Raw genomic sequence first — 14758 nt, forward strand, 5'->3', positions numbered from 1 at the left:
TTTGTTTTTCATTTTAAAATGAAACAATAGTTTCTTTAGTATTTTAAATCTGTACAGCCTGGTATAAATACCACAGTAAAAGATGTGCAATTATAAAAATTATTGTAATGATTGCCATAGGAAGCAATTTTGAAGTGGTTAAGCCATTGCCACTTCTGTAGAGGGTCTTGGGGCTTGCCCCTCAGAAAATTCTTGAGAGTTTAATGTTATGTAGTTATAAGAATGAATCTTGAGCCATTTTAACTACAGACACAGTATACCAACTCAATGATGATAGATTATATTATATACAACCTTTCTTGTTGTTAATAAAGCTCAGATTTGTTATAGTCAAACGATGGTATTGTTTTCCCCAGTTTATCGCTGTGGTGATTAAAGTGTCACACGTCGATCATGATGCAGTGGCCATTGTAATATTTTGAACTATTACTGAGAACTTAAACATGTATTGTATATTAACTATACATGCCATGAGAAAGTGGTCAGGCTATAGTTTGATTTGCCTTATGACTTCCTACAGTTCTGGTATCAGTGGCGGTGTTTCTGGAAAATAGTTGCGTTTATGGAAATATTATGTCCTTTTTTATAAAGGATTTTTAATATATATTTTTTATAATTGCAGAAGGCTATTCTACAGAAGGTAAATTTAGCATACTTAATAATTCAACAACAAAAAAACAGATTTTCATTTATTTAACAAGTATTAACACATTGAGAAAATGTAATGACTAGGAATTCTAGCAATTTGCCTTTAAAATTAAACTGTTTTTCTATCTAGCACACACATATATACGTGTTCACGTACACCAGGATTAAGGTCAATAAAAGACAATCCATTCAGTTCAAAATTGGTGTTGCTTGTATGTCGTCATAGAAACTTACAAATAAGTGAAGTTTGATATCATTTTTTAATGAAAATTTAAAAATGTGCTTTATAATTCGTAAATGAACGCATATAAATGGAAATATTATTCTTTCCAAATCAACATATGGTTCGAAGCTGCCAGAGGAATTAAATTTAATTTACTGATCACTGAATAATAACATATTATTTTAAATATAATTGGAGTTAATGAGCCCCTAAACTCTTTATTACATAGTTTATTGTTTTAAATTAAGAAATATAAAAATACATGGTAGGGCAAAAGGATTTCATTTGTCTTTGTAATAGTTTCTTTAGTGCCACCCTTACAATATCAACTGTTTCGTAAATGTTGCCTCACCCTATTTTAGTCATAAATACTAAGGTAAAAAGGCTTCGTGCACAAAAAAATTTTGTTTCCAAATTAAATATGTTTCTTAAAACTAACGCTGGCCTAACCTGGCAATTAGGGCTCGAATTCCAGTCACCATAAATGCTCGCCCTTACATCTTTTAGAGCATTATAGTGTAATCATCAATCCTAATATTTATTGGTGAAAGAGTAGCTCAAGAGCTAATAGTGGGTGGCGTTGACTAGCTGCCTTCCCCCTAGTATATCACTGTTAATTTAGGGACCTGTAGTGCAGATAGCCCATGTGTAGCTTTACCCCTCAAAATTAAAAGAAACCATGCTTAAAAGCTAAACAATCTGTGAACCTATGGATTTTCATGGTATTTTGCAGCATAATATTTGCATTCAAAAATGAAAAGGTAACACATATAAATTAATATAAAAGAGTTTAAAATTTGTATTACATAAAGATTTTGCACTTTAAAACTTAAATATCGTGTTGGCTTAGTGTAAAAATCAGTGATCGCCATTTTAGAAAGCTTTCCTTTGTATCAATGCCAATTACTATATTCTACCTAGGCCTTCCGTGTCTAATGATTGGTGTGTTCGAACTATGAATGCGAGGATTCATGGTTTGCGGTCCACTACTACAATGATAAGCTTCTCACTTTGGGATTATGGATGCACTATAAGAGTGACGGTCACATTTCACTATTCGATCAGAGAAAAGCAGTGAAGTTCTATTAACAACTCGTGGTCTCCTTAATTTTTCAGTTTAAATTAAAGAATGACTCATAAGAGTAGCAGTCAATCCTTACTATTCGATCAGACAAAAGAAACTCAATATTTGGCAGTAGATTGCCAAGTCTAAAATTAATATTATTGTCGTATTTTAAAAGTCATTATTTCGCCGGCTAGGATTTGAATCTAAGACTTCTCAGGCACCGAGAAAAAAAGGCACGTTTTTTGTGTTTTTTTCACAAGTTGAATAACCACACAGCCATGCACAGATATAGCTTATGTAGTTTCAAGTGAAATTTCGAAAGCAATATAGGCCACCTTCTGAGAATGATTACAATAACAGAAGAAATATTCTTTTCTAAGTCAGTAGTTCTCAAACAATGGGTCGATATCGACCCACTGATGGATATTTCACAAAGTATCTTGGTATGCCACAGGAAATAGACAAAACAAAACATAAAACATTTGTTTACTTTAATTTAAGATTATCCATAAAACAACGACCCTAAAATGTTTTGACAAACAAAACAAATAAAGCACAAGATTATTAAAACAGTAAACCCCCTGGAGAAATATATATGCAAAAACGGCTCCTTTGGGTTGATAAAATATTTTACGTAGAAGAGCGAACAACGCTTGGAGAAATAAGTAGAAAAATGGAAACCAGATTCAAAGAACACAAAAAGTCATCTTCACACGTTTTCGAACACTGCATGTCGCGCTAAACATGCTCGCCCTCCCAGCCGTGGGGGTGTATAATGTGACGGTCAATCCCACTATTCGTTGGTAAAAGAGTAGCCCAAGAGTTGGCGGTGGGTGGTGATGATTAGCTGCCTTCCCTCTAGTCTTACACTGCTAAATTAGGGACGGCTAGCACAGATAGCCCTCGAGTAGCTTTGTGCGAAATTCCCAAACAAACAAACAAAAGCAAGTCAAATAAACGCAACATAACCATAAAAAAACACTCAAATACTAAATAAAGAAACAAACATAAATAAACTCAAAATTAAAGAAGCCTTACTTATACAACAACTTAAACCCAAAATAAACAAATATAAATGAACGCCTTTAAACCTATATTAAATATAATAAAATAAAATTATATATTCAAACATCTAACACCGCCCTCTACATTCCGAAACTCAGTTACCACAACCCCTTCCAAACATGTGGTCAGCTTCCGGTTAATTACCTCTTTCTTTCTTTGTGAACCTGACGATGACCGAAGAAGGTCGAAACGTTGTTCGCTCCTCTACGTAAAATATTTTCTCAACCCAAACGAGCCGATTTTGCATATATATTTCTCTACAAGTGGGTTTTCTCGACATCACTGATTAGTAAACCCCTGGATTGAGAACGAGTCTCAGATTCTTCCCTGCTTACCCGAGTGGCTCATAAGTTGAGAAGATTTGGGAATTCCTGTTCTTAGTTGTTGTAAAACTAATTAGGTTATAAGTTACGTAAATTTCGTTAGAGGAATTACGACTGAAGTTAAGGTCAACTTTATCTAAAAACGATGCAACGTTTACAATTCATTAAATAAAATGTTATTTCTGTTATTCATTAAAAATACGTGTTTAAATATATCGTGGAGGTAGATTGTGATGTTAACAATACAGTGTGAACCCTTACTGCTAAATTAGGCTCTCATTCAGCCTTTCTTTGTATCCTCTAGTATGTTGTAATAGGGCGTCAAAAGTGTTAGTGTGAGTAAAAGTGAAACACCCATTTATGCTCTAGACTTTACAGCAGTGGTTCTGAAACGCTTACAGGCTGGCTGTTTTTTTTTTAATTTCGCGCAAAAGTACTCGAATACTATCTGAGCTAACCGTCCTTCATTTAACATTTATTTGTTTATTTTGAACTTCGCACAAAGCTACATGAGAGCTATCCGTGCTAGCCGTCCCTAATTTAGCAGTGTAAGACTAGAAGGAAGGTAGCTAGTTATCACCACTCACCGTCAACCCCTGGGCTACTCTTTTACGAACGAATAATAGGATTGATAGTCACATTATAACGCATCCACGACTAAAAGAGTGAGCATGTTTGATGTAACGGGGTTTCAAACCCGTAACCCGCAGAATGTGAGTCGAATGCCATAATCACCTGACTATACTAGGACTTGTTAAAGTTTAATGTGCTGGTAACTCTGCATCAGTAGAAAAGGAAGGTCCTTATCTCACATTTTACTTGTCGGAGAAGAGCGTAGACCAGTGTTTAACATGTCAGATTTTGGAGGTGGTGATCTACCATAGTTCGCATCAGTTGTTGCAAAAACAGAGAGGAAAATAAGACGTTCAGCACTTTCGGAACGTAGATGCATTGTAAAGAAGAAAGTAAAATGCTACTATTCGGTATGACAAGTTCAACAGCTAGTAATATGTGATCTAGTCAAACACTTTAAAATACGAGATGGCTGAAACAAACAGTAATCGTGTAGCTTCATGCAATATCCAACAAACGTTTGTTTAAACGTATGTTTCATGTTCACATACCTGGATAGTTTTCTTGGCAGATATTTTAATTCGTCACCCTGCAAAGAAACTGATAAATACACCGTATCAAAAATATACTTTTTCGAATCATTATTCTCATTTTAATAACTTTGGTTTGGTTGTTGTTAAACATAAAGCTACGCGACAGGCTATCATAACACCATGAGTTTTTGGCATTGTAAGCCGCACATTTAACGATAACCAACAGAGGGGGCAGTTGTTTTGTCTCGATTACCTTAATCCAGGTTGATTAGGTGAATATTTAATTCAAGTAAGCTCATAAAATTAATAACAACATAAAGTGATAAAAACCTTATAACCTAATTCCTTTAAAAGATAGACATTTATTCTTCTGGACATACTTAAAATGGTGGTGTAGTCCAGTGAGTGATATATAAAAGGATTTGAATGACGTCATGAAGGTCACCTGTTCTTCCAGAAAATATTTAGTATAATTTTCCTCATAAAGGTCTCATTTCTGGTACAATGTGACTGGCGACGACAGCGTTATGTAAAAAGGTGTTAGGAATATTTTGCTTCAGAAATGGTTAAAAAAAACCAAAAAAACTATATTGATTATGTTAAATAAAGGTGACACTTGGAGACTGATTGAAAAAGAGACATTAAGCTCATTAATATGCAGAATTAGGTTTTGAAATTATCTTAAATACATAGTAACTTTAAAAAAAACTAGATTTTACACGACATGAAAGAAGTAAACAAAGAATAAAACTGAAATAGAAACCCTAATAACCAGAGTGCATTCGAAAAGTAGACCTTTCGAAAGCGCTCGGGTTATAACGGTTTCTATTTCAGTTTTATCCATACTTCTTGGACCTACGTGATTTAACACGTCATGAGTAAATAAATAATAAATATTATTTTTCTGACTGAGATGAAACAATTGGTCGGAGTTCAATGGTTCCAGGATCGATGTTGATTCCAAAAGATTGAACGGTGTTTAGATGAGTAATTCAATAAGCCGCTTTTATCTCTCTATTAGCTTTAATTTTAAGTTGTGTTTCAATACCAACGAGAGTAACATCATTAATGAATGATCAGATTGGTTAAAATGTTTAGCAACAGGAAGATCATTTTAAGTGTTAATAAATAATTTATGGTTGTTGAAACTTTCTTTAAGAGTTGTTAGTGTTTGTCCTACATACTAGCGTTTACATTTTTACACTCTACAAAATAAGTAGCATTTTTTGTTCTGCAAGTTATTTCTTTGGAAATAAGGCCCGGCACGGCCAGGGCACTCGACTTGAAATTTGAGGGTCGTGGGTTCGAATCCCCATCACACCAAACATGTTCGCTCTTTCAGCTGTGGGGGCGTTATGATGTTACGGTCAATTCCACTATTCGTTCGTAAAAGAGTAGCTCAAGAGCTGAGGTTGGGTGTTGATGACTAGCTGCCTTCCCTCTAGTCTCACACTGCAAAATTAGGGACGGGTAGCGTAGATAGCCCTCGAGTAGCTTTGCGCGAAATTTAGAAAACAAAAAAACAAACAAGCAATCTTTATAAATTTTAAAGTTTATTTGGTTGTGCTTGTTAAGAAATGAGTGAAAAGTTTTTTATGAATTTGCAGGTTTGACAATGGATAACAAACATTTCTTGATGCGATGTAATTCACATTTGACTACAGATAATGTTCTGTTTAGTGTGAATGTGGTGACAGCTTCTGTTATGTTTAGTGTGAGTGTGGTGACAGTTTCTGTTCTGTTTAGTGTGAGTGTGGTGACAACTTCTATAATGAAGGTATTGCGTTCTGTTTGTAGGTGAGTAAAATTCCGTCATTTATAAAGACGGGAACGTCAAGAAAGTTAATTTCGGTAGGCAAGTAATCGAAAGTAAACTTGATTGTTTTTTTGAAAGGAGTTTGGATGTGCAATAAATCCTTTTAGTGATTCAAGACCGGCTATCTAAATGAAAAATATTTCATTTATGTAACGTTTTCATGATTTTACAGGTTTTAGTTGTAAAAGCTGGTTTACAAATATGACCCATAAAAATCTGGCTTGATTGGAAGTTGTTTTGATATCCATTGCAATACCGTTAACCTGGAACTTAAAAAAAGAATTGGTGAAATATAAACATGTGCTACGGTGGAATAATTATACATCAAATTTTATTAATTATGTGAAGAAGTTCATTAAACAAGTTATCATTCAAACGATCAAGTCGCATGATACAATAAACCAAAGTTTTTTTCCTCGTATATGGCACATAATATAGTAAATATGAAGAAAACAGTGAGCGTATTTATCCTCAAACTATTGAGGCCCCGTATAGCCAAGTGTTTGAGGAAATCGACTCGTAATCTAAGGGTTGCAGGTTCGAATCTCCATCACATCAAACATGCTCACCTTTTTAGCTGTGGCAGCGTTATAATGTGAAGGTCAATCCCATTATTCGTTGGTAAAAGAGTAGCCCAAGAGTTGGCGGTGGGTGGTGATGACTAGCTGCCTTCCCTCTAGTCTTACACTGCTAAATTAGGGACGGCTAGCACAGATAGCCCTCGAGTAGCTTTGTGCGAAATTCCAAAACAAACAAAGTTAGTGATGACGAGCTGCCTTCCCTCTAGCCTTACACTCATAGCTTGTTCTATCAGGTCATCCCATAAATAATGTCTGTAAATTTAATACAGAAAGTGCATCACCATTTCTGTCTTTATAGAAGGCTTTAATGACTAAAATATGTAGTAAGACATGTATAAAAATACTCAGACAAATAAAAGAAACTAACCCAACTCCACTTTTCCGGATCATTAATTAAATTAACCCTTATAATGCTTTATGAGTTAAAAAAAAAAAAAGCAATAGTGCAGCATGAACTACAGGAAACATTCAAAGTGTTTATGGATTCTGTCAATGAAAGAAAATGTTGAAGGTGGTTTCAGAAGTTCAGATCAGGTGACTACGGCTTAAGTGATGCGCCACGTACAGGTTGTTTTGTTGAGTTTAACGAAACAATAGCTAAGAAGATAGCTGGGGGTCTTCAGTCCGTCTGTTCTACAAGTTTTTAAAGGTTCCAAGAAAAATGACCAGACGTTCTTAAAATAATTATATATCCAGTACTCTTGATGCCACATGTAAAACAAAACAAGAAACATACTAATATGAGTTTTTATATGTGTGTTATGCAAAAACTTTCCGACTGAAAATCAAAATTTGATCACCATTATGCAAGAAAAAAATTACCTTGACAAAATCAAAAGTAATTCTCCAATTTTTCAAGCCAAACAGGGGCTAAACAGACACGCAAATGCACACAAAACACAAACACCTTCGAAAACGCAATATTACTGATAATTGTGAGGAACACCCGCCATAAAACAATTACTGTGCTAGTCTATAGACAGTCCTGGGGGTAAAGTAGGCTAATGGTATGGGCAATATAGACAACTCACAAACCTTATAGTGTAACAAATACAGGAGCTTTAGCACTTTTACTTTACCGCAAGACAACTGTTTCGCCGAACATTCCCCCAGGTGATCAGGAAAACCAGCTGAGGTTGCGTTGCCTCAAGGACTCCGAGTTTTGTGTCAAGCTTTTTCTAAACTTAGACTGTCGAGTTTCTAGACATTTATTACCTTTCACGCTTTATCAAGTATGTGTTATACGCTCTAAAAGTCAGCTTGTGTATCTATTATGTAAGAAAATTAGTTTCAAGAGGGGAGAATATTCTTGACTTTATGTTACTCATTTGCATTTGGCTCCATATTAACTTACCATAGCTTTATTTAATAGATTATTGATATTATTTAAAACTATTTCCTATTCAAAGCATTTAAGCATTCTTTTTTTGTTGTTGTTTATTTCAGGCCGATATATATTCTTCTATAGAAAACGTTCAAGCACTATATTACACATAATAGTTTTACAGGTCTTGGCCGTACCTGAACTAGTAACGGCGCACTTGGACTAGGATCTGTTTGTTTGTTTTGAATTTTGCGCAAAGCTACTCGAGGGCTATCTGCGCTAGCCGTCCCTAATTTAGCAGTGTAAGATTAGAGGGAAGGCAGCTAGTCATCACCACCCACCGCCAACTCTTGGGCTACTCTTTTACCAACGAATAATGGGATTGACCTTCACATTATAACGCCCCCACAGCTGAAAGGACGAGCATGTTTGGTGCGACCGGGATTTGAACTCGCGACCCTCGGATTACGAGTCGAACGCCTTAATACGTTTGGCCATGCTAGGCCACGACTAGGATCTAATGGTTTACGTTTTGCGTTCTGTTGCCGTGCTTCGCCTTTTGGGGTCATGGGTACAGATTAATATTGACTGTTAAATCATGCTGTTCAGTGAGACAAAAAATAATCTAACTCTGAATTTTGAGCTAATAGATAAGAAGAAAGGCAGATAGTCAACACCACCCACCTCCAACTATCTGACTGCTATAATTTAATAGCAGGATTTGACTATCATAGTTATAACTTTTATAAATAATCTTGCAAGCTTCCTATGTTGTAAAAAGTCGCCCAGTCTTAGTTACACATTTATATAAACTTGCCTTACTCAGTAAATCTGTATTTCCTATGTAAAGTCCATAGTATTATTAAAAATAGCTTCATCACTTATTTCACGCTATATAAACAAAATTACCTTGAAACAACGTCTTCACCGCCTCCTTTTTAGTAAATTTCACTGGCTACTCATTTTGCTCAAGGGGGCTCAAAATTGTTGTTCGACAAAAAATAAATAAATCAATGTGGTCACTGAGAATGAACCAGTTTGTGGATGTTGAACCTCTACACGGGTAATACCTGAAAGGAATACTTGATAGTTACAAAATCGTGCATATAGATCGAAAAAAGAACATAATAAATAAATTGAGTAAAAGAAACATTTATGCTAATAAAACATTTTATTATTACAAGTCCGACGGTTTGGACGTGTCTTTAGAGGAAATTATTTTCGTAAAAAACTATAATTAAAATCACATAGGCTGTGGTGTTCACTGATAAAGTGATTTCCGCACATATATTAAATAGGTCCGCTTTAAAACAGGGATGTGGTGAAATCGAGCAGAAAATTTGCAAAGTAATCTCAACTTAAAAATTAAATGAGTTTCAAGTTATGTGAAAGTAAAGAGATTGGATACATAAGATGTTACATGCAACAATGTTTCTTGTATGAAAGAACAAATAAAAAAGAAAACTGTGCATACTACATGTCTTCGCCTCAGATTCCTTGCTGTCAGATGAATATTTGAAAGCTATTCATGTTGAAATGAAACAGAACTTTGAAAGTAACAAGGTTTCCTATTAATATAGAAAGTCTCGTATTCTTTCTTTGCGATTGATCATTCTCTCACAGTATTTATTAATTGAAACAAACAGACAACATTCACTCAGCCAACAGAGGACGTTGTAATCATTGGCTCTTTCCTATACTAATTTTACAGAGTTAGTTGCGGTATTTCACGAGCAGAACAGGTGGTATCTACTAACGGTAACAACAAAGACACATCATATCATGAGAATTGTCGATGCCTGATCTTTGTATTCTAACGAATGCAGGAAGCGGTTGCATATTGGTTGATTCTTAGAAGTGGTTACTTAAGACCTCTTTGAAGCCAGGTCTGGTAAGATGTCTTGTGACAGCAATAAATAAGAGACCGAAAAAATGTTGATGGGTGCGATTCTCAAATAAAAATTTCTTAGGGTAAAATGGTATTGGAATACATTTTCTTGTGAACGTTTCCCGATAAAAACCCAAACTAGTTTCTTTTCGCCTTTGTACTGTATACTAAATCTAGCTAAAAATTCCACTATGCTTTCGAAATTCACCACCAAGATGTATCAGTGCTATCTGTTGAGAGCATAGTCTTACAAACTGTTTTGTAACGTGTTTTATCATTTTCAAGTTTCTTTATATAACTTTGTATAAATAATGCCAGGTCCAGTCCACGTAACGATAACAAATTAGATTACTTCTTCCAAAATGTTAACTATAGAATGCATTCTCTTTGACCAAAGTTGTAGGCCCAAATTTTCAAACAAACTTTGAAACTTCTGTAGGCATGAATATTGCTTTAATAACGACTTACAGAAATTTCTCCAATTTATAACAAACCTAAGTAATTTAATGGTCAACTTAAAAAGAGCAGCAAATTTTTATGAAGAGCTTTACTTAATCATTTTTTATCACTGTTAGATATACAAGGTTGTGTAGTTTAAAATTAATACCATATTTTTTCTGGATAGTTGTAAAGTGCAACTGTTAAACTTAGTATATTAGGAAGCAATAATTTATTGCAGGTTTGCTTATAAAACTGTTTACAAATTATTTGTTGAGTAGTTATTGTGAATCGACGTCATGCTACAAAATTTCTGAAATGTTCTCGTTGTTTTAAGTGAGTATTGTTATATCACAATGTCTCGCAGTTTGCAGAAAGTTTTAGGTCTCAGTCAAACAATATATATATATATGTATAGACGACTAAGTTTGTGCAAGTAAGTTAAGTTACTGAAAGTAAAAAAGGGAAGTTAGATTACGTATGAGTTTAACTTTAACAGGCGATTTATAAAGAATGTTTCACAGCTTGCATGTAATAACAAAAATAGATGATACAAACTTGTCATGTCAAAAAGTGTTGTAAAGTAATTGAACCCACCTGTGTGGACTTTGAAGAAAAGGAGACAATTATTTAAAGCACTGGATACAAATGTGGTAACCAACAGTCATAATGTTGATTTTAAAGTAGTGTCACAACATTGTATTGTAATAACAAAGTACAGGAATAATTATTCTTGCTGAAAGGTATTTTAAAGTAATTGCGCTTGACTATGTAGATTTTGATATAATTATTTGAAACTATGAATATAATTTTGATAACCAACAGTGTAACGAAATTTTTGCACATACATTTAACTTCTTTTAAAAACGATCCGGCATGGCCAAATGGTTAGGGGCGCTCGACTCGCAATTTGAGGGTCACGGGTTCAAATTCCCGTTATACCAAACATGCTTGCCCTTTCAGCCGTGAGGTATTTATAATGTTACAGTAAATCCCATTATTTGTTTGCTGAAATAGTAATCTCATGACTAGCTGCCTTCCCTTTTAGTCTTACACTGCTAAATTAGGGATGGCTGACGCAGATTGCCCTCGTGTAGCTTTGCGCGAAATTCAAAGTAGATCATTTAAAAATCTTATTTTAAATCAAGCTGTTCGTTTATTGCAGAAATTTATCACCAATAAGTCACAGACACCTACTGTAAAGTATCTTGCCTGTAGATACCTATAAAAACCTGACATTCATTAAAAGTAGTACTGACTTCTACTTCTACCAAGTATGGAGGCCCAGCATGGCCAGGTGGGTTAAGGCCGTGAAATAACAACTATATATATAAAAGCCTATAGAATTAGTTATTTGTGAGTGAAAAACATTAACAGTGATTATCAGCTGAGTAATACCATATAGAAAAATGAAATTAATAACAAATAGATTAATTATAAAGAATAAATTCAAGTTTGTAGCAGTTTTTAACAACAAAGCCTCACAATAATGATACTCACTAAATTAAGTATAAAGCAAACAAGGTGAAATACTTGTCAAATTAAAATAACTTACTGACGAATACTAAACCAACATTTAGAGCAACACATTTTCATGGGATTTCCAATAAGTGAAAAAAGCTTTGTAAAAGAGGTATGGTGTATTGAAAAGAAAACAGACGAAAGAACAAGCAGATAGAAGGCTCAAGAACATATTATAAAGTTACAAATGAACAACGAGAGATGTGAAAAGTAACCAAAAAATTAATTGCCTAATTTTGTATGAAATACAAGATCATGATAAAATACTGTGAATTAGAGTAACGACATACTACACTAAGTAATTAAGTAAACATAAGTAAAAAAGCAATTAGAACGTGAACAAAGACAAGTTGGTTAGATAAACGAACAATGAATGCTTAGATTGAATAATATTATCCAGCAAGATAAACCAATAAAAGATATGGGACTTTAATATAAGATCATGGAAAAACAAGTTTTGTTTGTTTTGAATTTCGCGCAAAGTTACACGAGAGCTATCGGCACGAGCCGTCCCTGATTTAGCAGAGTAAGACTAGGCAGCTATTCATTACCACCCATCACCAACTCTTTTACTAACGAATGGTGGCATTGACCGTCTTATTATAACGTCCCCATGGTTGAAAGGACGAACATGTTTGGTGCGACGAGGATTCATACCCGCGACCATCAACTCACGAGTGGAGAACATTAATAACCTGGCCATGAAGGGCCACAAGTTTTGTTTGTTTGTAGTTAAGCACAACTCTAAACAATGAATATTTTGTTCAGGTTAAATAATTAGCACACAGGATCACAAACAAAAATTGTAATAGTTTCAAAACTATCATTTTAAAAATAATACGATGAATATTTGTGCTGTGCTAACCACAGGTATCGAAACCTCTTTTAAGCGTTATGTGTTTACATACTTATTGCTGAACTAGTGAGTGGAGGAGACAGTAAATATGAGAACTGATGTATTAAATGAAAAATATTAAGTATAAAGGTAACAAATTATAGTAAAAAAAAAAAAAAGAGCTTGATATAACAAAAGGAACTTGAAATGGAAAAGTTGATTACTAACTGGCCTGGCATGGCCAAGCGCGTAAGGCGTGCGACTCGTAATCCGAGGGTCGCGGGTTCGCGCCCGCGTCGCGCTAAACATGCTCGCCCTCCCAGCCGTGGGGGTGTATAATGTGACGGTCAATCCCATTATTCGTTGGTTAAAGAGTAGCCCAAGAGTTGGCGGTGGGTGGTGATGACTAGCTGCCTTCCCTCTAATCTTACACTGCTAAATTAGGGACGGCTAGCGCAGATAGCCCTCGAGTAGCTTTGCGCGAAATTTAAAAAAAATCCCACTATTTGTCTTATGCTTATATAGTTATAGTGCAGCTGCTTATGACATTTAGCATTTTTTACATAATTTGTATTCTTCTGATGAAGCATTAGGATGTTTTAGCTTGAAATAGTCACGTGCAATGACTTCTGTTAACACTTTGTAAACGGAAATCCAAAGCTCTATTGATACAATCAGGTTTTGTCGATTATATTCTTTATAGTAGGTGTTTGTGATTTATTAGTGTCAAGTGTCAACGATAAACAAACAGAAACATAAAACACTTATTTTGAAATAATATATTAAAACAAATCAAACGTGTGTACACAAAACTTTAAATAATGTGCATATTTTTCGTCAAATTCCACCTAGTCTGGTTCTGTTAATGTTATCCATTCTTATTTCACATGAGTGAGATTATTGTATTTGAATTGTTTAAAGACAATTGGGCTGCTGAAGATAAGAAAGAAACTGGAATCCTTAAAATTTATTTTTGTTTGACAATTTTGCAAACCTTGCTTTAGTATTTAAAAGAAACAATTGTTTGGGGGTGTTTTGAACTAGACCTGGCATGGCCAAGCGCGTAAGGCGTGCGACTCGTAATCTGAGGTTCGCGCCCGCGTCGCGCCAAACATGCTCGCCCTCCCAGCCGTGGGGTCAATCCCACTACTTTTTGGTAAAAGAGTAGCCCAAGAGTTGGCGGTGGGTGGTGATGACTAGCTGCCTTCCCTCTAGTCTTATACTGCTAAATTAGGGACGACTAGCACAGATAACCCTCGAGTAGCTTTGTGCGAAATTCCAAAAACCAAACCTTGTTTTGAACTTCACACAGAGCTACAAGAGGGCTATTTGCTCTATCCGTCACTAATTTGGCAATGCAAAAATAGAGAAAAGGCAGCTAGTCACCACCACCCATAGCTAACTTTTGGCCTACTCTTTTACCATTAAATAATGGGATTGACCATTATATTATAACGTCACCTCGGCCGAAAGAGCAAGCATGTTTAATAGTTTGGGAACTTGAACCCACGACTTTTAGTTTGAGAGTCAAGCGCCTCTAACCACTTGACCATGTTGGACCACGTAATTGTTTAAAGTATATTTCATACAAAAGTGCTTCCAAGTTTAATCTCGTATTGCCTTTTTTTTTTTTTTTTACAAATTTTCCAGAGGATATGTCCCAGAGAACCCTATAGTATTAATATGCAAAGCATGCTAATTGTGTTTCATACAAAATATTTGGTTTTTTGATCCCACAAATTAGAAATCCTCTTTTCAAACATTCCGCTTACGGGACTAGTAAGTTATAGGAGTGATAGACATGTTATACGCTCACATTTTATTTTGAACCGTTAGTTTAATTTCAAGAATGTTATTGTTTCACTTCAATTCGACCAGAAAATTTAATAGTAAATAATAATTGCTGTTTATACAATATGTATAT

This window comes from Tachypleus tridentatus, chromosome 6, assembly GCF_004210375.1.
Source record: "Tachypleus tridentatus isolate NWPU-2018 chromosome 6, ASM421037v1, whole genome shotgun sequence".
NCBI classification, from domain to species: Eukaryota; Metazoa; Arthropoda; class Merostomata; order Xiphosura; family Limulidae; genus Tachypleus; species Tachypleus tridentatus.